Source organism: Onychostoma macrolepis, chromosome 05, assembly GCF_012432095.1.
Source record: "Onychostoma macrolepis isolate SWU-2019 chromosome 05, ASM1243209v1, whole genome shotgun sequence".
In the NCBI taxonomy this organism is placed as follows: Eukaryota; Metazoa; Chordata; class Actinopteri; order Cypriniformes; family Cyprinidae; genus Onychostoma; species Onychostoma macrolepis.
In genome coordinates, this window is record NC_081159.1 from 33161413 (window position 1) to 33187013 (window position 25601).

The window sequence follows — 25601 nt, forward strand, 5'->3', positions numbered from 1 at the left end:
AATCATTATTATGTTTTCTATGGCTAGGGCTGCAGTTCCTAAAAGGATTTAAGTTTACTACTAGACTAAAAACAGTTAAAGTTAGCAGTTGCATAAGACAGCGCTACGTTCCACTTCAAAACACACAATATTTTTACACTTTTCTGAATATTCACCTGTCAGGGTCTTTGAAAAAATGATGAAAGGCAAGATTTTTACTGTCACACTGATAGTTTTTGCAGTGGATTGCCCAACATTGCGTTTTTTTATTCCACTTTGACTTCTCTTTCGTTGTTATTTGGTCTATTTCAGTGTATCTGTGCTGTTGTCCAGTTGGAATTTTCACCCCAAAATGGCGGCCGCGCTGCCAAAGCACCACCTAGTGGCTTTTATATTCATCGCACGCGCCCATTAAACACGTGAAAGTTAAGCAGCATTTACATAAATGGTACATAAAATTAGAAACTTGTCCTGAAACTTGATAACATATTGTTTAAGTGGATAGTAGGCCTAAATTGAATGAGAAAATAGGATTTACTGTTCTATTCTATTCTATAATATAGTATAATATACCCAGCCGGCACATGACCGACCTTCAACGTTGAAATATGGTTGAAATAAGGTCAGTTCGTATTTCAACGTTGAAACAACGTTGAAACAATGTTTAATGCTTAATGGTTGAAAACCAACCGGTACATGACCAACCTTCAACGTTGAAATATGGTTGAAATAATGACAGTTGTTGTTTCAGTGTTGAAACTACGTTGAAATAATAAATGGTTGAAAAAGGGTAATAAAAACACTTATAAATCAACTTTGATTATTTTATTTTTTTTACAAGATCTGTATGTGAATCACTTAATGTATGTACAGAATAAATTTCTGCCTTTTAAGTTATTATTAAGATCGTTATTATTATTTTATTATCATTTTACATTTTTATCATGAAACCTTCTGGTATAACTATTATCAACAACAATAAAACTAAACACATTGCGCTTCCTTACCACACTGAAACAGTTCCGATTGGTTATTTAATTTATTTGCTTTGATCATGATTGGTTAATCTGGCTGTCATTCATGAAACTGGCCAATGAAACTGTGCGCGCCATTTTAAGTTTGAAAATATGACCGTTATCCTGACGGTCTTTCTGAATGAGAGAGCTGTGAGTGAGAGAGCTGTTGCGCAATAAAACTGCTAGGTTGGTCCCGAATTATAATTATTGTATAAAAAACGCTTACCATTAAAGCTATTATTATATTATAGATACTGGTACTATTTATGTAACCGCTGCATAACTTTCATGTGTTTGATGGGCGCGCGTTGAACGTTCGAGCCGCTTTTAAACTGGAGTGGAAAGAGTTTCCATGGAAACGGGGCGGCAACTCAGCTGACAAGTAGCAAAAAATCTCCGTCTCTCACTGTTGTTTTTTACTGCTTTCAGGTAAGTTTAGTCCCTAAAATTACACAAATAATACATATAACTGTTCCTGACACTTTCTTACATGTAATTGACACGCTTCTGTTGAATATTTACTTTACAGAAATGGTTCATTGTCATCGGAAAAAGTCCGTTAGCATCACAACCGTGAGCTAACCAGAGGCTAACTATAAGAGGTAAGCTAGCTATAGATTTGAGCTCTTATTTATGAAAGTTTGGGATTTTAATCACAGATTATGTGTAGATGAGTGATTTTTATAGCTTTGTAAATGTTTTGCTGGCAATTTGTTAATGGATGAATTGAAATAAGCTAATTAATTTAACCTAAAAGTATGCACTGTACTGTTAATCAACTTAAAGTTACATGAACTAAAATGGGCTGAAGCTAACGTTATTTCAAACACATTTTTATCTTTCATTGTAGACAAATATTGATAAAAATTGTACTGTGATTTTAGGAGTGTCAGAAAAATCCCTCGAATGCTGCTGATAGATATATTGGAAACATAGGCGATCTGAGAAAGCATATTAAATAACTTCATATGCATTTTTCCCAATATATTTCACCTATATCATCATGCATCTTTAAAACCTAAAAACGTAAATCTTCGTTTCTTAAGATTTTTTTGTATGTTCTGTACATTATTCTCTCTCATTTCTGCATTTCACCCCTGCCGTAGTTTATTTCTAATAAACCTGACATTGTATACTACTGTTGGCTCTGTGACAGATTGTTTATGTTCCTATAGTCTTACATGCTGATGGCCGTGCAGCAGAGTTGGAGGGGACCTCTTGTTGAAGAACATCTCCAAGACACTGTGAGCATCTGATTAGTAAGTAAAACCTCAAACATTCAAAAGTTTATCAGATATTAAAAAATATATCAAATAAATCAAAAATATTTTTGGAGTCCTGTATGTCTTACAAGGCCATCTCGTTTAACACTGCATGAGGACACTACAACCAGAGAGGTACAACATAATTCAAAATGAGACACATGGTAATGGTAAGACAGAACCAAGTACCTTGACTGTGCCTCACTTCAAAGTGAAACAGTCTGTAATGGCCATCTGCCATGCCAGATCGATGGTGAAGGTGGGAATTATAAGTTTGATTTTCTAGACTTTAAATGTACTAACGTGTTTGTTCAAGTAGACTTTGTTGCTTGTGGAAACCTCACACAAGCCTGAAAGGTACTTAACTCTAGATCCGCCAGAGGTCGCTGTATACTTAAAGCGCCAGCGGGTAAATTTTACCCACACACATGGCAACTGTTTTTATATGGCTCAAGAACATATTATTTCACTGTATTATGCCACTGTCTTCACAAAGAAGTGTCTAGAGTCATGAAATGATTATGTCTAGTCGTCAGCTATGTTTTTACCCTGTTGTTTTATGTTCAAGACTTTTTAATGCAGCCTAAACTAATCCATAACGGTCAGTAAGCTAAAAAAAAAAAAGCCTGCACTGACTACGAAAATTAGAAGGTAGTAAATATTTGGGTGGTGTAATATTATAATACAATGTCATTAATCAATATATTAGGATAACCCACGTTATTTAAATTACTAAAATAGCCAATAGATAATAATGAGCAATAATAATTGACCACACTGCATAGGATGATGCTATGACAAATTCAAGCGCACAGCTTCACCTAGGCCCAATTCTTAATTTGTTTAGTTATATCATTCATAATTTGAATAATAGAACACCGCCAATAAACTTCGGGTAATCAAAAAAAAAATGTTTTATTCATTACATCATAGATGTAATAGATTTTTTTTCTTCAGGAAACAGCCAGACTAGAATAAATAGCAACACAGTAGCAGACAATAAACGATATGGCAAGACAAAAATTAAATAAAACCAAAGTTTGACCAATTATGAGTAACGTTAGGCTAAAACATCTAAATATGATGTCTGGATCACTGTCAGATGCTGAGCCGACCCAGGACGCATAACTCACCATCAGACTCTCCATCACTCATGGAATTTAGTGTTTCTAATGCCGACCTTCCATAAATCGCATTCTTTTAGTCATTTTGACATTATTTTTTAAACTGATAACCGCTAAATCGGTGAGTGAAAGGCATTGCCTAGAAATGTATGATGTTAAAACACAAGCGTCAAGAAAATGACAGCGTGAAAATACATGCATTATATAGCGGGTAAATTTGATCCGTGCGGCGCTTATAGGTCTAAAAGCTCTGGGTTTTTTTATCTGGTTTATCTAAATAATTTTTAATAACATTGGATTGTAAATTACATAATTTTAGGAAAAGCCAATGACTGGAAGACTTGAATGTTTTGTTGAAAATCTGTTATGTACATTTGAAAAACAGCTGCAGGTCAAATTTACCCCGTGGCGGTTCTAGTGTTAAAACTTAACATCTTATTTGCACTCTTGAAAACTGTTCACCAAAGACTACATTTCAGTCTAGCCGAATTTTCTGCACACTTCACCACCAAGATCAAAATGAGCGTTGTGAATGTAAAAGCTTCACATTACATTCATAACAATTATTGTTAATGTTTGACTTGTGTTTCAGGCTTTTTGTGAAGACAGAAAATCAAGAGATGTTGTGACAACCTGGACAGAATTCAGCTCCAGATCCAGCCTCCACACCAGACTTCTCACGCACAAGGACTGCTGTCTACTAGCATATTATGTGTTCTCTTTAGAGTTAGGTGCATGGAGATATTACCTGATTTTTAGATATAATGAAAACTATATCATATATATATGAAGAGTTCAGATGCAAAAGCCTCTAAATGCCATCTGAAATTTTCTTCTAAAATGAGCATTTTTCTCAAGCTCCTATATTTATGTTCAGTTATTTCATTTTAATTGCATAGAAAAGGACCTATATATTGCCATTAGAGTAAAGTAACTGAACCTAAACATAGCAGCCTGATCAAAATGCTCATTTTAGATGGCACTTAGAGGCTTTTGCATCTGAACTCTTCATATATATATATATACACACTATATTGCCAAAAGTATTGGGTCACCCCCTTCTAATGAACAGGTTTGACTACTTTAGCAATTTCCATGAGTACAAATCTTAATGTTTAAGCATATAATGATATTCTAGGGAATTGTGTGCTTCTAATTTTAAAGCAACAGTTTGGACAGGACCCTTTTCTATTCTAACATGACAATGTCTCTGTGTATAAGGCAAGGTTCAAAAAGAAATGATTGATTGAGTCAGTGTGGGAGAACTTGACTGGTCTGCAGAAAGCCAAGTCCTAATCCAAGCTGAACACCTCTGGTGTGACTTTAAATGCAGACTTTGAGCCAAAAACTCTTTACCAAACACCAATTTGATTGGTTGAATAGAGGAGAATGTGATTAGTTGAGAAATTGTACATAGTTAATGATGGATCTTAAATATTTAAATACAGTGTGTTGTATGCCTACTAAGACTTGCATATTTGTGCATAATATTTTGACCCTGGATGCTTACAGAAGGATAATCTTTCATTTATGTGCCAGAAACATCATAAGCATTCATAATTTTGTTGGTCAGTTTATATTGTCGCTGTTTTTAAGTTACATTGTCTGGAGAGTTTTCCAGTTTTTCAGTGTCCAAATGTTGTTTGTATTCTATTTATTATGAAGAGGCAAATTATAATCTCGATAATGAAAACATTTACATGTGTGGAGATTTAATTTAGTTACATATAGTTTGAGTAAATGGGAATATATTCTACGAAACATGTTTAAGTTTATTTAGTTGAATATTTTAATGCTTTAAAATATGTTTGCATTTATAGAAATCTAATATATTTACATGTACAGAAATCTAATATGTTAACAAATATTAGAAATTAATATATGGACAAATATTGCAAATTAATATATTTACATAGTCTGATATCTAAATGTATTTACATATAAAGGAAATAAATATATGTAAATATTTCCGATAAAAAAATATTTATTGAATATATGTGAAAAATATTAAAAAGCGGCCAAAATCAAATATTTTAATATATATTTCAAAATATATTTACATATATTGTGTAAAATATATTTTCTTCTATTTGAATTTAAGATATTTAAATATATCAAAATATAGTTATTAAACATATATTTCTATCTATGTGACTTCTGTATGGGATGGTTTATGTATTTTTGGTCAAACAGACTTGAGCAAGTTTCCAAACTATATTTATAATTATTTATTTATATATATTGTGTGAATCTTTGCAGTGTGTATGAAATTAGAATGAAAAGCTTTTCCTCTCTGCATTGATATATCATTAAACCCTTAATAAAGTGCTTTGTTGTTGAGTGAGAATTTTCTCAAGAAATTCTGTGAAAGTGTTACTATATACTGTATATTTAAATTCTAAGAAAATTATTTTTCCATTTGGCATAATTGTTCAAAAGTTTTTCTTTAGAAAATGAAGCATCTCATCACTGCAGGTTTATGGACATCTAATTGTTAGAATGTTTTTTTTTTTTAATGCCGTCCGATTGATGTACAGCAAGTTTTATTAGTTGCTGAAAACACGAAATATGCGCCGAAAATCATAGTTTACATCTCAGTGTTGACGTTTAAGCTAAATTGCAATATTAACAATTTCCAAAGTGAATGCTTGCTTGGACATTTAACGACGATCGACCGTTGAAAGGTACGTCGGTGAAACAGGGTCACAATATCAACGTTGATCCGTTTTACAAAACCGAAAGGTAATTCAACGTCGACAGAAGACCATAACCCGAAAGGTAAGAGTGAAACACCGTCGCGATTTCAACGGTGAATCAACGTTGTTAGTTCCGCAGTGAAACGACGTCACAATATCAACGTTGATCCGTTTTGCAAAACCGAAAGGTGATTCAACCAAGGTATCTGACGTTGTTTCAACGGTGAATCAACGTTGAAATGCCGGCTGGGTAATAGCTTTAAAAATGGTAAACGTAGTAGAAACAAAATGCATTGCTGCATTGAAAAAACAAATCGATTAAAAATGCATCATATGAGGCATTAATATAATTTCACAAATAGCCTGTAAACACACACAGGCAACATGAGCATTATGTTCTATGCATTTTTAAAATATATTTTCTAAATATATTTCAATATATTTAACAGTGCTTCACATATATGTGAATATATTACCTTTTCCGTATGGGAGATGTGTCAACTCCGTCAGTTCTGTCACGTCCGTAAGTTGAATATTTTGATAATATTTCATTATGATATTTTATATTTGTTGTGGAATTGTTGGTCACATGTGAAAGTGTAATCTGTCTGCTAACATGAGAATGTGTTTTGAAATGTTGAAAACATCTTGAATGCTGTTAAAGTTGAAATTATATTACGCAGTCCAAGGTAAAAAAGTCCTTTTTGTTAAAAAAAAAAAAAAAAGAGAAAAGTTGGGAGGTTGTAGGCCTATCAAAGCATAGCTCAGTAGCTTAGTACATATAGACATAAATGTAGTTTCATTTGCCTGAGTACAAAGTTCTATTTTTTTTATTTTCAATTTTGCACCCTGTTTTGTAGCACTTCTCAAGAATCAGTGGCGTGCACAAGGGGGGGGGCCAGGGGGGCTCGAGCCCCTGCCCCTGCCCCTTTGAGGTCCGACGGTAAAGTGCCCTTGCGGTCCGGTGCCCCTAGTCTGCGATTTCTGCCGAGAGTAGGGGTGTTCGATATGAAGATTTTTGATCGTGGACTATAAAAATGTCTCCACGATTTGCTTTTTTGAAGAAATATCGTAGTATCGTACTTCAGCGCGCATTCTATCAGCTGCAGTTCTGGCGCCGCCGTCTCTATATACTATACAACGCCACATACATTCAGATCAGTGTTAACTCAGCGGTAGAGTTACTCTCACGGGACACTGCACTTATTCGCAGTCACCAAAAGTACATTATCTGCATCTGCTTCAAAGACTTACTGGTTAAACGTTTCACTCAGTGTGCTGTTCTGACGAGCGCCTTTTCTGAGCACATACACCCAAAGCGCGTGCTGTAAAAAGCCCGTCAAACAGCGCTTGATTACTGAACTAAGTTATGTTTTGTGCTAATACTGTCAAAACACACCAGGTTTATGTATAGACTCAGTTGGTTATGTCTAAAATGAAGGTAAACAGCTGAGAGAAACGCATGTGTGCCTCTATATTAGATGCGTGCAGGTCTTAAAGGGACAGTACTAAACATGCTGCCGACTGTAATTAAAGGGATAGTTCACCCTAAGCTTGTAATTCTGTCATTATTTACTCACTCACATGTTGTCCCAAACCTGTATTAATTTCTTTCTTGTGCTGAACACAAAAGAAGATATTTTGAAGAATGTGGGTAACCAAACAGTTGCTGGTCCACATTGACTTTAACAGTAGGAAAAAAACAATACTATGGAAGTCACTGTAGACCAGCAACTGTTTGGTTTTCCACATTCTTCAAAATAGCATTTATTTTCAGCAGAAGAAACTCGTTCAGGTTTAAAACAACTTTTGAGTGAGTAAATGAAGGTATAAAAATCAAACACTAGCCTATTTTAATTTTGGGGTGAATTATTCCTTTAATGTTAATAAAACACCAAACACAAAGAGAAAAATCACTCACTACTCTTGACTGAAAAACTTTAATACAGTTGCTTTAATATGAATAAATCTGTATAGTGTTTTATTTTTATATTTGTTCATTCAATTTCTTGAATGCTCCTGCTAAATACACCTATTGTAGACTACCTGAAAATAAAACACTGTTTATTTTATTTGTATATTATGTGTATTTGTAATGTGTATCTTTGCTCTCATTTTTTAATAACAAAGATAAAATAATGACAACGATTTTTATCTTCACCCACTTTGGCCTAAATATCCGCCATATTTTTTTATATTTTGTTACCTTGAAAGGCTTTGTCTTTATAATAGGGAAATTAGTTTGGCTGTAATGCTCAAACAGCTTGCAAAATCGAAGATCCAACATGACAAAGAATTGTGATAATATTGTGAATCGTGATATTTCTAAAAAAAAAATCGTGATATTTTTGCCATATCGCCCACCCCTAGCTGAGGGGGACCAAACCCATACCCCATTTTGCCCCTGCCCCTGCCCCTCCGGAGGTCTGTGCATGCCACTGTCAAGAATGACTGAAAAGTGTATGTTTTTTTTCGCAAGCGAGGCTTTTCGTACAGAAAATGTACAAGGTATTAATTGGTAAATGTCATGTCAACTGGCGTTACATTTTTCTAACACAAAAATCTCATTTTATACTTATAATCTCACTTAGAATCACTTAGAATCTCAAACTTTGCCTGATGTTCCTTTTGAATTACAGTTTTTGCTTTGTCCATTTCTGAAGTAAGTGGTTGTTGAGTTCAGTGTTGAAGACAACATTATTTGTATGAATTTCTAAAATGAAACTACTTTAAAACAACAAGGTTTTTAAATCGAGTTTAAACTAAGAAAATATTTTATTGTGAAACAGTTCATACTAACTGAACAAATCAGTTCTAATAATGGTTTATCACAATGCCATGCCAACATCACATAATTTTTTTTTTTCTGTGGTGATCTACAATAACCTGTTGCAAAGGAGTATAATAACCGAGAATCCATGTTTGGTGTGTTAAAGAAAATAAGGCAAAGCCTATGAGTCTAAATGATGAAATTGTCAACTGTATTACCCATTAAATCAATTATCCTGTGGCCTGTAGACCCTTCCGTGTGACTGTGTTAACTAATGATAATGAATGGTATAAGATTTAAGAAAAAAAAAAATTCCTGTCCTTAGTGACTGTGCTGAAATTATCACTCGGATATCTGCCAAAAAAAATATAATTCTTATACAGTTCATGATGCACCCACGTCCCATGTGGATGGTTACCAATACTTAAAATGTTTACAGCAACACAGTGACTTCTAAAGAAAACCACTCCCTCCTACTGTTCCTCTTAAAGAGAAGATAAAAAACCCTCTGTAATTTTTTTTATGCGATCAGTAGATATGTGGGATATGCAGACTTACAGTACATTATAAATTTTAATTTACACGAATTGTGTGTCAGGATGTCATAGGTCAACTATGCTTGCATGTTACTTTAGCCTGCAAAAAAAAGATTTCAGTCATATATTTGTACAAATTAATAATGCTACACAGAACAATATTACTGAATTAATTACAGTCATATTACTGAAGACATGTTAGAAAAAGTAAATTAATTAAATAATTCTAGGGCTGTGGGTATGTGTCAGGTTACATGAGAATGTGCTCAAATGTCATTCAAACCAAAATGCTAAATAATTGTGTCTTTATAGAAATTGTATTATCTTAAATGAGACCAATAAAATCGTCCCTTCATTTTAAACGGAATTTACAGCTGTCACAAACAGAGCAGAGAACCAAGAGTGAGAGGTGAATGTGATTTTTATTAATGGAATGAAAGCAGATGATGTGTAAGTCTGAGTGTCTCTTGGAATAGGGGAGATCAAGCAATGTCCTTAGGGGAGAGTGTCCTGGGAGCAATGGAAGTAGTCGTAGGAGTTCGCTGGAGTATCGTAGGGGAGATCTGAGGAGTAATCAAAAGAGAGTTAGTGATGTGAGGAGCCAGGTCTGTGTTCAGTGTGTGAACCGTAGACCGGACGATGAATGCCAGAGAGTGTGGGTGCTTTATGGGAGTGCTGATGAGGGTGCACAGGTGCAGGTGATCAGAACTCATGTGATTGCGATCTCGTGATTGCTGGTGATGACGGTGACAGTGACTGACGCCCTTACACGGCGACGGGGCGACCTGTTTATTTTACTTGTATAGGTAAGTGGGAGTGGGCTTATGGCAGGCGTCTGTGAAGGCCTTATGTCTCCGCACTGCCCGTCTCGCTCACCCGGAACCAGTGGTCAACAGCTGGAACCTCAGAAGGCTCTCCCGTCCATGGGAAGAGCGGTGGTTGGTAACCGAGTATGCACTGAAAGGGTGTTAGGCCGGTGGTGTCTTGCCTGAGGGAATTCTGAGCATACTCTGCCCACGGGAGGAAACGGCTCCAGCTGTGTTGGTCTTCGTGACAGTATGCCCGTAGGTAACGTCCGAGTTCTTGAATCTTCCACTCAGTCTGGCCATTTGTCTGGGGATGGTAACCCGAGACAAACTCACTGTGACTCCCAGTAGGCGGAAGGCCCTCCAGACATGGGAAATGAATTGAGGCCCACGGTCGGAAACTATGTCCTCAGGAATTCCATAATGTCGGAAGACGTTGTGAAAGAGGTGTTCTGCGGTCTCCATCGCGGTGGGCAAGCTTGGAAGGGGAACCAATTTGCAACCCTTGGAGAATCGATCCACTACTACTAGTACACATGTGTTCCCGTCCGAGTCAGGCAAATCAGTCACAAAATCGATTCCGATGTGGGACCACGGTCTGCGAGGAACGGGGAGAGGAATGAGCTTGCCCACCGGTAGTTGCAGAGGAGTGGAAGACATGGCTTGAGGGAGAATTGGTTCAGGATCAGTGGGGGAATCTGGTGAATGAATGCGGGAAAGGGCATCAGCTTTGCCATTTCGGTTATCGGGACAGTAGGTGATGGTGAAATGAAATCGGGTGAAAAATAAGGCCCACCGGGCTTGAGTCTTCTGGCTTCACGGAGGTATTGGAGGTTCTTGTGATCAGTGATGACAGTGAATGGATGTTTGGCTCCCTCCAGCCAGTGCCGCCACTCCTCAAGGGCCAGTTTAATGGCTAGGAGTTCTCTGTTGCCGATGTCATAATTCTGCTCCGCGGGGGTCAGTTTCTTCGAATAATATGCGCAAGGCTGGAGGCTGGGAGGCTCGCCATAATGCTGCGACAGTATGGCCCCGACGCCGGTGGTAGAGGCGTCCACTTCCACGACGAAAGGCTGATCAGGGTTGGGATGGCGGAGGATGGGGGCCGTACTGAATGCATTCTTCAAGGCATCGAAGGCTTCGTGGGCGCTGGAATCCAAGGACAGGGACTTGGGCTTACCTCTGAGTAAGGTGGTGAGTGGTGCTGTGAGCATGCTGAAATTCTTTATGAATCGGCGATAGAAATTTGCAAATCCTAGAAATCTCTGGAGTTCTTTGATCCTTTGGGGGATTGGCCAGGTGGAGACAGCAGATACTTTCCCCTGGTCCATTTGTATTCCCTCCTTGCCAATGATGTATCCGAGAAACTGTACCGTGGGGCAATGGAATTCGCACTTTTCCAATTTGAGGTAGAGTTGGTGGTGCCTCAGCTTCTCTAGGACCTGCACAACGTGGTGGCGATGGTCGGCCAAGTTCCGGGAGTAAATCAGGATGTCATTAATGTATACCACGACAAAACGATGGAGGAACTCCCGGAACACCTCGTTCATGAATCCCTGGAATATGGAAGGGGCGTTGGCAAGACCATAGGGCATGACCAGATACTCATAGTGGCCGGACGGGGTAATGAAGGCGGTTTTCCACTCATCCCCCTTCCTGATCCGAACGAGGTTATATGCGCTGCGCAGGTCCAGCTTCGTAAAGACGCGGGCCCCATGGAGTTCCTCGAGGGCGGCCGGGACCAGGGGAAGAGTATATGGGAGTTTGACGGTTTGGGAGTTGAGGGCTCTGTAATCAATGCAAGGCCGCAAGCCCCCGTCCTTCTTACCCACGAAGAAGCTTGAAGCCGCTGGAGAACTGGATGGCCGGATATATCCCTGTTGAAGAGCCTCCTCAATATATTCCTCCATAGCCTTGCGCTCCGAGATGGACAAGGGGTATACTCGACCCTTGGGGAGTTTGTACCCAGGCAGCAGATCTATGGCACAGTCCCATGGCCGATGTGGTGGTAATTGCGTGGCTGCCTGCTTACAAAAAACATCCTGGAACGCCCTGTAATCAGATGGGACTTCCAGAACTTCATCGGAGTCAGGACTTTCAATCTGCGTGGAGGCCACTTGGAGTTCTGTGGACTTGAAAGAGGGTTGTGGAATGTTCTGGAGGCACTGTTGATGGCACCCTTCACTCCAACGAATTCTCACTTGTTTCCCATCCGATTACCCGTGAATGGAGGATGAGCCAGGGGCGTCCCAGGATAATGTCCACGGTGGAGCCCTCCAGTACCAGAAATGTTATTTCCTCCTCATGCAGAACTCCAACCTTGAGTGACAGCGATGGAACCTCAAACTGGACCCGCCCACGTCCTAGCAGCTTTCCATTGATCGTCTCGACTCGGAGCTCCTGGGTACGTCGTTGGAGGGACAGGTGGAGACGGTTGGCGAAGTCCAGGAGATAAAGTTCCCAGAGGAGCCCGAGTCGACCAAGGCTGTGGCTGGAACAGATTGGAAAGGGGTGAGTAGTTGTACTGAGATGACAGACAGTTTGGAGATCAGGGGGTTCGTTTGTAGTGTACTCACCGCAGGACGTGGGGGTTTGATGGGACAAGCCTTGATGAAATGTTCCGCTGAGGCACAGTAAAGACACAGGCCAGATGATAATCGTCTTCCACGTTCGCGGTTGGTGAGACGAGCTGTGTCAACGAGCATGGGCTCTGGTACTGGAGGGGTGGCGGCGGGTGAAACTGGCTGGTGAGTGGCTTCGGACAAGTCACAGGCGGTGAGACGCTGGGAGATTCGGATAGCTCGTTGCATGAATCCTTCCATTCCCAATGTATCGTCGTAAATCACCATTTGCCTTGCGAATTGAGGGTTCCAAATCTTGTCGATAGGCGCTAATGAGTGCTGCTTCATTCCAGCCGCTTGAGGCCGCCAGAGTGCGGAACTGCAATGTGTACTCCTGGGTGGAAGAAGTGTCCTGACGGAGGTTGAGGAGTTGGTCGGACACCAAGAGCGCTCCGGTAGCTGATCCAAACACTTCCTTAATGACGAGTAAAGGCTTCATAGGAATTGATTATGGCAGTATTGGCTTCCCCATATTTAAACGCTCTCCCGGAGAGGAGGGAAATTAAAAAAGCTACCTTGGAGCGCTCGGTGGGGAATTTCTGCGGTTGCATCTCTAGATACAGGGACAGTTGGAGTAAAAAGCCGCCACACTCAGCCGAATCACCCGCATAGGTGGCAGGCAGCACCATGGGACTGGCGGAGGCAGATGGAGGAGCTGGAGGTGGAGGCAAGGAGGCCCGCAGAGTGTTAACCAGCTCCTCCAGGATCTCCGAGGGTGACGATGGCTGGGGATCCATGCTGGTGACGGTGTTGGTCCGGTCTTCTGTCACAAACAGAGCCGAGAACCAAGAGTGAGAGGTGAGAATGTGACTTTTATTAATGGAATGAAAGCAGATGATATGTCTGATTGTCTCTTGGAATAGGGGAGATCAAGCAATATCCTTAGGGGAGAGTGTCCGGGTAGCAATGGAAGCAGTCGTAGGAGTTCGCTGGAGTATCGTAGGGGAGATCTGAGGAGCAATCAAAAGAGAGTTAGTGATGTGAGGAGCCAGGTCTGTGTTCAGTGTGTGAACCGTAAACCGGACGATGAATGCCAGAGAGTGTGGGTGCTTTATGGGAGTGCTGATGAGGGTGCACAGGTGCAGGTGATCAGAACTCAGGTGATTGCGATCTCGTGATTGCTGGTGATGACGGTGACAGTGACTCTCTGACAACAGCAGTATATTTAATCATGGCAACTTGACAAATCCAATTTCAGTGTTATTGGGATATATAAAATGTATAGTAACATTTAGTGATCTATAAACATTTGACAAATTTCTTTGTAAATTAATAAAACCAGTGCACAATATTTCAGCAAATAACCTGGCATTTATTCATCCATGCAGGCCTTCACAGTATGAGATTAACACAATGTTTCTGCTCAAAACTCACTTGTATTAACATTCTGTTGTGGATTTTGTATATAATATAATGACACATAAATGTAAAATGTGTAGCTTTTTACTACACTGGTTATTATTCTTATAAAATACCCCAAAACACACTGTAAAAAGTGATAAGTTGACTTAACTTAAAAAAATTGAGGAAACCCGTTTACTTAAAATGATTAAGTAAATAATAATTAAAAAAGTTAAGTGAACTTGACAATTCACTTAACTTATTTTTTTAATTATCATTTACTTAGAAATTTTAAGGCAACAGGTTTCCTCAATTTTTTTAAGTTAAGTCAACTCATCACTTTTTACAGTGCACATGAAAAACACATATAATCATAATTGTATATTTATTAGCTTGACGTTTCATCTGTGTTAGTTAGAGAGACAGAATGCAGATGTTTACCGTCACCGGTATAAAGGGAATTGCGATAACACAATATTGATTAAGGGATCTGCAGAGAATTGTACTTCTGTGAGCCATCAATCCCACAGGAGAGAGAGAGAGAGAGCAGCAGGCAGTGGTTAAAAGCACTTCTCAACAGAATGCATAATTAATGGAAAATGAATATGATTTTATCCAAAGAAATGTGAAGTAAACTTATAAACACGTCAGTATTTCTCCAAATGTGTGCACTTTTGAACTTAAAGCCTGGGTGTCATGCAGCAAAGCCCTATGATCAAAAATAATTTTATAATTTAGTAATTTAATTAGGCTAAGACAGCATACTGTGCGCAATCTTTTTGTAGATTATACATTCAGCCTGATACAGCACAGCTATGAAAAAATATATAAGATAATGAATCATTGTGTGGAAATCTTGGTGTCAGCAAAGGGATTGCAAAATTCTCCACTCTGAAGTGAGCATCATGAAAATCTTCCTCAGTCATACTCAGATGTAGATTATTTAAGGGAAATCCCCAGCTCTGTCATTATGTGTAAATATCATGTGGCCAGCAATGATGCAAAGATAGCATAGTGATTTTCCTGTACTGTTGCAATACCCTTAAAGAGAATCAAAAAAGAAAGAAAGAAAGAAAGAAAGAAACTGGTCCTGGTAGTAAATTCTTTTAAATTAAATGTGTTTGAAAAAGTGTGGCAACACTTCAATACAGTGCATCGATTTTGATGAGAATCAAAATTCTAGAGGCCAAATAATTCCACTGGCATGAAAGGAAAACCTTAGAAAGGTCATCTCTTAGAAATGTCAATCTTAGAAAGTCTCAGCAAACCACCTAGATGAGATAAGACTTGTATTGGTCTGTATGATTTCATTATTAGATTAAAAATTTACCGCAGCAAAGTCTGGATTTTGCCACATTTTGTAATTACTTGTGATGCTAGCAATAAACAAGATGATAACAGATATCAGGATAAGAGCGTTCTCATGACATCAGAGCTTTAGGTCTTTTACCGAGGGTGCTCTGAATCACAAACCGTTTCGTCATCAAGGTCTTAAAATTCCACTTTGAAAGTTTTGCATTGACCTATTAACAAAGATCTTGTGAGAATGGAAGCATGTGCCAAAAACCACTTTCACCTTTCTGAGAATAAACTACCCCCTGATTCATGAAACAAACTAGCAATGTGTTCCTTTTAATAATTATTAATATTCTTAAAGTGACCATTTTTACAGTTTTTCACTTTAAAACCAATACAGTGTGTACTAAAAAATTAACTTATAGCTTCAAGTAATTTGTGACCATGGACCACAAAACCTGTCTTTATAGACAGATTTATACATCACCTGAAAGCTGAATAAATAAGCTTTCCATTGATGTATGGTTTGTTAGGATCGGACAATATTTGGCCGAGATACAACTATTTGAAAATCTGGAATCTGAGGGTGCAAAAAAATAATCAAAATATTGAGAAAATTGCCTTTAAATTTTTCCAAATGAATTCTGAGCAATGCATATTACTAATCAAAAACGATGTTTTGATATATTTACAGTAGTAAATTTACAAAATATCTTCATGGAATATGATCTTTACTTAATATACTAATGAGTTTTGGCATAAAAGAAAAATCTATCATTTTGACCCATACAGTGTATTGTTGGCTATTGCTACAAATATACCCCAGCGACTTAAGACTGGTTTTGTGGTCCAGGGTCACAATTATTCTCTCTTTAATACATTACACAAAGAATGGTTATTGTTAACTGTTAACTTAATATTGTTAAAGTTCATAAAAAATGTAATTACTTGAAATTATATAATATACAAACTTATTTTATTTCAACTAGATGCCAAGGCAATATTTCTCATTTTCGCTTAGTTTAAGCTGAAGTACTAAATCAAAATAACCTAAAACTTAATGCTATACGTAGATATTTTAAAAAGACAAAAACACAAAACAAAATAACTAAAACTATAACCAAAATTTAAATTTTTGTTAAATTTAATCTTAGTTTAGTTAAACTTGTACTTAGTTAAACCTGACAAGCCAAATATAATGGCTTAAAGCGGGCATTTTAAAACTGGGGTCCACATAGAAAACTTTATTGAGAATAATAAAGGTTTTACAAAATAGATATTTTAAGTGCTGTCGAGTTAATGTCAAGTAAAAAAAAAAAAAAACATAAAGCGAGGAGGACAGCTGGGAATGTTGTCCCAGAAGGAGGCACCCACAAATGTCCTATATAGTATAGGCTACTCATTGTCACAGGACCTATGAGTTTTGTTGAGAATCCTTGCTCATACCGGCTTTCCGCTACAGAACACAGCTGCACTGATTGTGATTGTCAGTGTGGCTTCACTGGCTTGCATCATTTCACATCCTCTCATCTGTCCCGCAGATGTTAATAAGAGACGTGATTCCTCACCAAAGCCTCAATCACCAAATGCAGGCTTCAGGAGATCTAAATTCGTAAGAGGAGGTAGGATGTTGTGGAGCATGTGGCTGTTCTTTGCTTAGGTAAATATTTGAAACTAATTCCCGTTCTGCTCATATTTGTAAGCACTGCACAATACCGAGTGTAAAAAAAAGTGCAATGCTTTGTTACAAATGACAAAAGACAATAGTTGCATGGAGAGAGACTGTGGATTTAGCTTTTGATGCAACCAGCTCGATATATTCTGATACATTTCCTCTCCCTTTTCTAAATGCATATCAGCTCAGAGAAGCATTTATTTAAAATAAAAAAGGAAAACATTTTTTTGAAAAGTGAACATTAATAGGCCTATACCTGAAATTTTATGTGGCACATGCAGCTCAAAGGGATCCATTTATAATTATAATAAACACAATCATATACAATAAATATTTACATGCATATATATTTACTCAGTATTGCGTATGCAATTGCTTTCAGTTTTGTTTTTATGTATTTTGTCTAAAGGTTCAGTAAACTGTTCCATTTACGGTAATACAAAAATGTGATTTATCTAACTATTAGTTTATATGTCATATGTGTACATTATGGAGTATCAAGTCTAATGTTGTTTAATGTTTCTAGCGTTATTTTAGTGTCATTTTTAGTTTTGCCTTTGTTGCCTATAAAAGCACTTTTGATTAACTCTTATTTAGCATGTGGCCTTCAATTTACCACCTGTATAATTATGGTAGATATCTGTATATTTAAGGTAGGCTACAGCACAGTATTATTATGGTTGTAATATACATTATATTAGTTAATGAAATATACAATTATGAGTAACACTTTACAATAAGGTGTCATTTGTTAATGTATTAATTAACATGAACGAACTATGATCAACACATTTATTACAGTATTTATTAATCTTTGTTAATTTTGGTAATAAAAATACAGTCGTTCATTGTTAGTACAAGTTAATGAACTAATGTTAACAAGCACAAATTGTGATTTTAATAATGCATTAGTAAAAGCTGAAATTAACGAACTAAGATTAATAAATGCTGTAGAAGTATTGTTCAATCTTAGTTCATGTTAACTAATGTAGTTAACTAATGTTACATAATGCACCTCATGGTAAAGTGTTATTATGATATGTAAAATATATGGACACCAAAAAGTCAACCTATTGCAAACATTTTATTTCTGTAAAGCAAATTAACATTTACAGTTGGTGGGAAAATAAATATTGTGCATGAGTGTAAATCCCCTGACCAGATTAATTGATAACGGATGAGCAATTAGAGTGCTTAAATATGGCTAATCGCATCTACACACATCGACCAACTGTCTCAACATGACATACAGAATGCAGCTTTGCACCACTGGTAAGTCTGCTTTCAAATTTAGACTTCATTTGTAAGGAAAGAGACAGTATTACAAGATTTTCTCTAAGACAAACTAGAGTTCATGTAGCACATGCTAATTCTCTCAACTTCCACAAAAAAAAAAAACAGCAGTTAATGATCATTTAGCTTAGATAATTTTATTTTTTAGATCAAATCCACTCACCAATGTTTCAGCTGTTTTTTTTTTTTTTGGTATTATTTTAGGACTTTTAATGAAATGTTTCTCTTGTATTTGTAGGTTTACTCCTGCTGCTGTCTTTACTGCACACCAATCAGTCTGCACATATTGTGTCTATGCAAAAAATGGCAACGTTGGGTGAAGATGCGCTTAAATATCTGGTGGGTTTTTAAAAACCTGTTTACACTGTATTAACTAACATTTCATCTTTTGTTCTGGTTGAGCAATCACCTAGTGGGTTGATGAAGAACATTATCTAAGACATATGTAAGAAATATTACCAGTCGTGAGCCAGCAAATGGCCCAAAACATAAGTTAAACATAACTTCATATGATGGTGTTAGACAGATTTTGGGGGAGAAAAAAAATCTCTAAAAAGTGACTGGTTGCTTCTTTTTGAAGGAAAATGAAGCTGCTTCGGCCCTGAGGAATCACACAGGGTCCCACTCGGTTGGATGCATCCAGGAGGCGAAGAAGCATGGACACCTCAACTGCAATCTCATCTCTACGTTCAGCTCTTATTTGCAGGAGGCAGCTGATCTAAAGGGTCACAACAAAGGGCTGTGCAACAAGCTGAAAGCTATCATACAGAACGTTGAGGATCTAAAAAATGTAATGTGCAGCAAACATTTAACAACCTGTGAGGCAGCCTTTCAAGGCAGTAAGGAAGCTTATAATAATTTGGAAAAGCTGAGAAGCCTACTTGTGCTTTTCAAACAATGGATTGTTAAACCACTGGAATGATGGTACTGCTAAACACTCTATCATTCCTATTTCTACAGATGCTTTCACTATTTATTATTGCTGGTTCAAATATTTTATTTATTATATATATATATATATATATATATATATATATATACAGTAAAAAACGCAGTGTCAGTTTAACACTTAAAGTGTCAATTTTAACACTACTACATATACATATATGGTCCCAATCTGTCTAGTGTTAAAAGTACACCATTCATGGTGTTGAATTTTTAGTGTTAATACAGCACCTTACAGTGTAGAAAAATTACACTCAGAGTGTGAATTGTTACACTTGCAATTGTTGTTCAAATTTTACACTGTTTGTGTTGTTTTAATCCTTTAAGTGTTATTAATAAAGTATTCTTTTCAGTGCAAAAATAAAAATGCTATTGTATAGTGTTAATGTACAAGATTAGACAAGATGTACAAATTCCAACGTTTATTTAACAAATGGGCAAAGTGGCAACTTTAAAGCATATACCAGATGTGTAGAGGTTAATTAGTCAGTCACATTCATTAAGTGTTGCACGGAAACAAAATAGTTAATAAACAGGGTTCCCACTCTTTCGTGAACACCAGATTAGAGGTCTTCACGGGTCCAAAAATTCAAGGACTTTTTTAAGCACCATTTATTTTATATCAAGCACCTATCAAATTCACACGCCAGCATATGTAGTGTCATGAAAGACCTTACAGTACTAAACATTTTACTTGCACTTAACATTTACATGAAAAATTTCAGAGTAATAATGTTTTGAATGTGTAGGTTTCATAAATTTAGACAGTTTTGAGCAGCCGTGTTCAAAGTAATTCAATGAAATCCATTGAAGTTAATACTGGTAATATTCAAATACAATTTTTTAAAATATTTATAAAATATGCATCAAACTGGTTTTTGCTGTAGTTCTTGTACTAGATTTAAATTTGATTTTTTTTTTGCAATTTTTAAATGAATAAAAAGTGGTTAAATGTTGTAATAACACTGTAAAACCTGTTAATAATAATAATAATAGTTACATTTGTCTAGCGCTTTTCTGGGTACTCAAAGCGCTTTACATAGAAGGGGGATCTCCTCAACCACCACCAATAGAGACATTACTCATTAATAAATAACTCAAGTCAAAATTATTTTGTAAATCCCATTTTTTCATCTTTGACCTAGAGGAATGCAAGTGCTCAAACATGCAGCTGCTCAAAATTTCAATATTTTTTAAAAATATGTCATGAACATTTTAAACCTTGTGCATGTGCAAATCTGCAAAAAAAAAGAAAAAAAAAAAAAAAATAGGACTTTCTATTTGTTTTTAAACTGTACTAAGCTGTTTTTCTTATTTTTCAAGTTCTCCATGTCGCAGTAAGTTTTGGGAGCTCATTTTTAGTCCATCTCCTGTCCTGAAAAGTCTGTCTTGCAGTGATTGACTAAAAATGAGCTCCTAAAACTTACTGCTATTCTGGAAGATAAATTCTTCAAACAGTGCTACACGAGGATGTGGTGCTGGTCCTCCAAGAGTCACTCTCAACTTATCAGTCTATAAAAATTAGTCTTCATGTATTTCACAACACTTCAGCATGTTAGTCTTATTAAGTAAGGGTCATTTTTTAGGATTTTTTACCCAAGCAAAGTCTCTGAGAACTTGACACATTGTAATTCTGGAGACTCCAGGAAGGTTGCAGTTCTGAAAATGGTGGCGCTGAAGAATAAAGGTTTGATGGTTTACACCTAATTCTTCACATTAATTCTTAATTATTTTGCAGTTACCTTGTGTTTTTTATTCTCCACCTGTCTTAACTTTACAATTTCTGTATTGCATTATATTTGAATATTTCTCATTGGGGATTTAATCATTTTTGACTTTTCAGTTAAATCACTTTTTGGCTCATTTTATCTGTAAAAGAAAACGTGCCTAATAATTCTGCACACATGAATATAAGGAGATTTTCACTTCCAGCCTTCATGGATAATTACATATCACTTATAAATGATTAAATACAAAATTAATAGTAGTTATTAAGATCGATGTGGTTTGGAATTGGTAAAATGTGCTTGGGAAAAAATATGATCAGAATATCAACGTACTCAATAATTATTCACGCACTGTAAAGATGTGCTCACTTTACACAGAGTGAAAATCGAAATCGAAAGTGAACTGCGAGCGCTCACTCAAATGTGATTTCAATACCCCGCATATTATTAGCGCGAAAATTATATACAATATAGAATGTTTGCGGGAGCGGGCGGTAATGGTCAGAAACTCAGCGGGAGCGACTTAAGAAAACTAGGCTGCACATCAACACACGCCAAGATTTTTTTTTTGCGCTACCCCATCTTTGACAGCACATATAGGACAATTTTTGAAATAGCGCCATAAACTAAATTTTTCTCAAATTTAAATTCAAGCACTTTCAAGGACCCATTTTTGTTTTCAAGTACTTTCCAGGCCTTGAATCCATATGTCTGAAATTCAAGTACTTTCAAGAAGCGTGGGAACCCTGAATAAAACACATAAAATCATCAAATTTACCTAGACATTAACAAATATGACAGGTAGATTTGAACAAGACTGCAGCAAGATACTTGTCAACAGTTGTGTAGCATCCATGAATGCTGTTCCTCGTTGTCCCATCAGCGAGCAGGTACGGCTGTGTGGTCTCTACAAGGTGTTTTTCTGGTTAGTGCCTGCAGATCAAAGACAAAAATAACAATTGAGGTCAGCTCTCCAATTGATTTTATTTTTATTAGTCTTTCATATACAACACATCTGGCAATATTTTGAGGCAGACAATAGGTAGTGACAGAAATGTACCTTTTTGAAGATGTTTTTCAGCTTGATAGGAGGACATTTCTCTAGGCCCCTTGCAGCCTTGTGGCGATGGTGGAACCAAATGAAGTAGGAGACAAATTGATGCAATAATCGCTGTCCCGTTCTAAATAACAGAAATGACCACTTCAGCAAAAAATGCATGAATACAGAATATAGATAATCTTATTCTGAAATATAGTCTAAACTTAAACATCGGTTTCGTCCTCCTTTACAGCTGATTCCGAGGTCAATCGTGTCCTTGAAGGTCTTGGGAAAAGCCAGGAACTTGGCTTCCTGGAAAAAATTAAAATAATGACAATATCTCTCTCAGGAACCATTCTGCTAAACTGATTGTGTAGTCACACAGGGCTCTGTTCACACCTGGCATTAGCATGAATCTTGGGTGATGCACAAGTGAACAAGCACAAGATGCATATGACCACATTCTTTTATTACAGGGTTAGTTCAAAAATGAAAATTCCACCGTTTACTCAACCAAGACTTTCGTTATCTTTAAAACACAACAGAAGATATTGTAATAGAATATAAGATTTCTGTCCCTTGATTGACGGTCCACGCAACTACTACTTTGATAATTCATAAACTTCATAAAGAGATCTAATCCATAAAGTGTTATGATAGACTCGGGACACAAAGGTGAGAGGTGAATAACAAGTGGTTTATTTACACAGGTGAAGCACAACAGGTGAGTATAGCAATCTTGAGAGGCGAGTAGATATCTTGTGGTGAACAATACTGGTAGTCGTGACACACTGGTGATCGCTTCTCTTTTCTCCAGGGATACTGGCAGACGAGACGTGGGAATCCAAGGAGGCACACACACACTTCAAATACGGAGCTTCTACAGAGAGGGGACGACACAATGAGGAAGAATACAGGAGGCAAGTCAAACAAGGTAAGTAATTAGTTTCTTGCAAGGATATGATCATTGGTTTCAGGATACTGCGATGTCTGAGTCCACGTTGCAAGACGAGATTGGACAGTGAAGTGAGTGTGTGAGGATCCTTTGTAGTGAGTGATAATGAGGCTGTGATCAGGTGCAGGTGTGCGTGATTAGAACTCCGGAGATGTGGAACGCTGTGATTGGTGGAGTGAAGGGCCTGACTGATCTGTGACAAAGAGATCTAATCCATACGTATCATGTGGTTTAGTCCAAATTTTCTGTTTATGATCCCTGATCAATGTTTAAATGTGAAAAAAATTAATTAAATAAAATCTGTTCATTGTATAAAGCGATTGAGTCTCTTCAGAAAATTGTGACCAAACCGCTCGATTGATTTGGATTACTTTTATGATCTCTTTGTGAACTTCTTGAAGCATCCAAGTGTTGTACACTGTCGATGGAAGGACAGAAATCTCTCAGGTTTCATTTAAAATATCTTCATTTGTGTTTTGAAAATGAATGAAAGTCTTGCAGGTTTGGAATGACAGAGAGTGAGAAATGACGACAAGTTTTCATTTTTGGGCTTTATGTGTTTTGACATCTTAAATTAATAATTAGTAAATTCCAGGTGTGAACATAAGCAGATATTGTGTGGCTGCCCAGTTAAATTTTAATTTTTCATATTTGTTTGTGTTTAAAATTTTTACTGTACACAGAATAACATAAATGAGAAAGACTCACAATTCTGGCTTCATCTTCATCATTCTGCTCACTCCATCACTCTCGCTCAGTGTCATCAGACTCCAGGTTTGCAATCTTATGAGGAGCTTCCTTCACTTGACACTGCAGAAGTCTGGGCCAATTCTACTGAAAAAAATAAATAAAAATAAAAAACACTTATTTCAGTAATTTAAATTTACATTAGGACTGTAAATATGGTAAAATAATTGTGATTACCCCTAATTTTGAGTATGCTGAGAGCTGTTTATAATACAGGTGTCAAATTAAACATTTTTATTTACATCTTTAATTCTAGGGTCAATTAAACGACTGTTAAAGTTAATAGACACAAAACCTTGTGCAATATTCACATGGAGGCATTCCTGAAACAATTTAAGTATTTATTTAATTTGATTATTAAACACATTTATATAATTTTAATGAGTGACATCAGTAATAAGGCATCTTAAAATGAACATGGTGTACTACATTAGAATAAATTAACACGTTTAAAATTTCTTACTATTAATTTATAATGTGAAAAGAAAATACAGATAGATTCAGACAGATCTTTCTAAATTAAAACTTAACTTTGTATATCTGGAAGTATTTAGGACATTATTTACCCAAAATAGCATGCCATATGAATTGATAAAGACTGGTTTCAAGCATGCTCTGCCCATGGGCACTGAAGGAAAGACTGACGGATTTACAGTTTAACGTACTTTGCAAACGAAGTTTTTAAACGCGCTCTAATTTCACAGTTTTGCATTAGATAACGCCAATTAAATGACTGATAACGTTAAGTTAAATGTCCCGCGTTACACAGCTCCGTCTGTAGAAAGACTTGACGCGACGCGATACTTCAACACGGTGTTATGCGTCACAAAAACGAAATTGTAAGCGCGTAAATGTTTAACAGTCCCACTATTACGGTTTCAAAAACAAATATAAATTTACCATTTGATGAATTCTCTCCTCCGAGTAGAAAACCGCCCAAATGTGTCTGCTTCAGACTCGTAGTGAAACCAGGCCTCGGCGGGAATGAAGGAGAGAGGATCTGTCAACGAGCCAAAATGAAAGAAAGCTAAAAGTATATATATATATAACATAAATTGTAAACATTCCAAAAATTATTTTACACGTAAAATCACCTTATTTCAGGAAATCGAGCCCGCATTAGAAATTTCCCCTCTTCTGTAGGCTAACGTTGCCTCTCTACACCTCAAGAACATAACACCATAAACCTGACAAAAACACTTGCAGTTAGTAATTTCTAAATGTGTTCACCACCAATCATATTTTGAGTAAAATTATCAACAAAAAGTATTGATCCCGTGTAATTTTATAAAGAGAAAGCAATCCAACTTACCGTCTCGGTCGCCTGAAGATAAAATGGCGTCGTCGCTTTGAGGCAGCGGCGCTTGAGATCAATCAGATCAATTCGGCGGTTTTTTTTAAAAAACACTTTCAGTGTAAAAGTGAAATTACATAAATATTACACCGTGTGACAACACTGAACACCACCGTTTAACACTGTAGATTGTTAATTCAACTCTTTGGGAATTAATAACTTTTAACACTGCAAATATTACACTGCTGATTTTACTGTGTATATATATCATATATATATATATATATATAAAATATATATTTATTGTCTTTGTTTTATTTATTTATACATGAATGCATTTTTATAGCAGAGAACTCATTACTACTTAAAAATATTTCTGCATGTCAAGGGAAAATTCATGAGATGTTTAAAGATTTCAGATCTGTATCTTTATGCTTGTTTTAAAGCAGTCCCATTTTTATACAGTCTGATAGACTCTG

At 36.7% G+C, this 25601-nt stretch overlaps 2 long non-coding RNA genes across 5 annotated transcripts; one reads left to right on the forward strand and one right to left on the reverse strand.

Moving 5' to 3' along the window:
- Positions 1-1126: 1126 nt before the first annotated feature.
- Positions 1127-5767, forward strand: LOC131541065 (uncharacterized). The gene is made up of 4 exons (XR_009271393.1): positions 1127-1424; positions 1525-1597; positions 2171-2254; positions 3974-5767. It is a non-coding gene; the product is annotated as an uncharacterized LOC131541065 (long non-coding RNA).
- Positions 5768-20408: 14641 nt separating this feature from the next.
- LOC131540155 (uncharacterized) lies at positions 20409-25259 on the reverse strand. 4 transcript variants are annotated; one of them, XR_009271201.1, is made up of 7 exons: positions 25141-25259; positions 24923-25015; positions 24729-24828; positions 23790-23915; positions 22833-23003; positions 22148-22438; positions 20409-22020 (listed from the first exon to the last, which is right to left on the reverse strand). It is a non-coding gene; the product is annotated as an uncharacterized LOC131540155 (long non-coding RNA). The 4 variants fall into 4 exon arrangements; XR_009271200.1 differs by having other exon boundaries at positions 22833-23006; positions 23790-23912; positions 25141-25255; XR_009271198.1 differs by having other exon boundaries at positions 22833-23006; positions 25141-25252.
- Between the last annotated feature and the right edge of the window lie 342 nt (positions 25260-25601).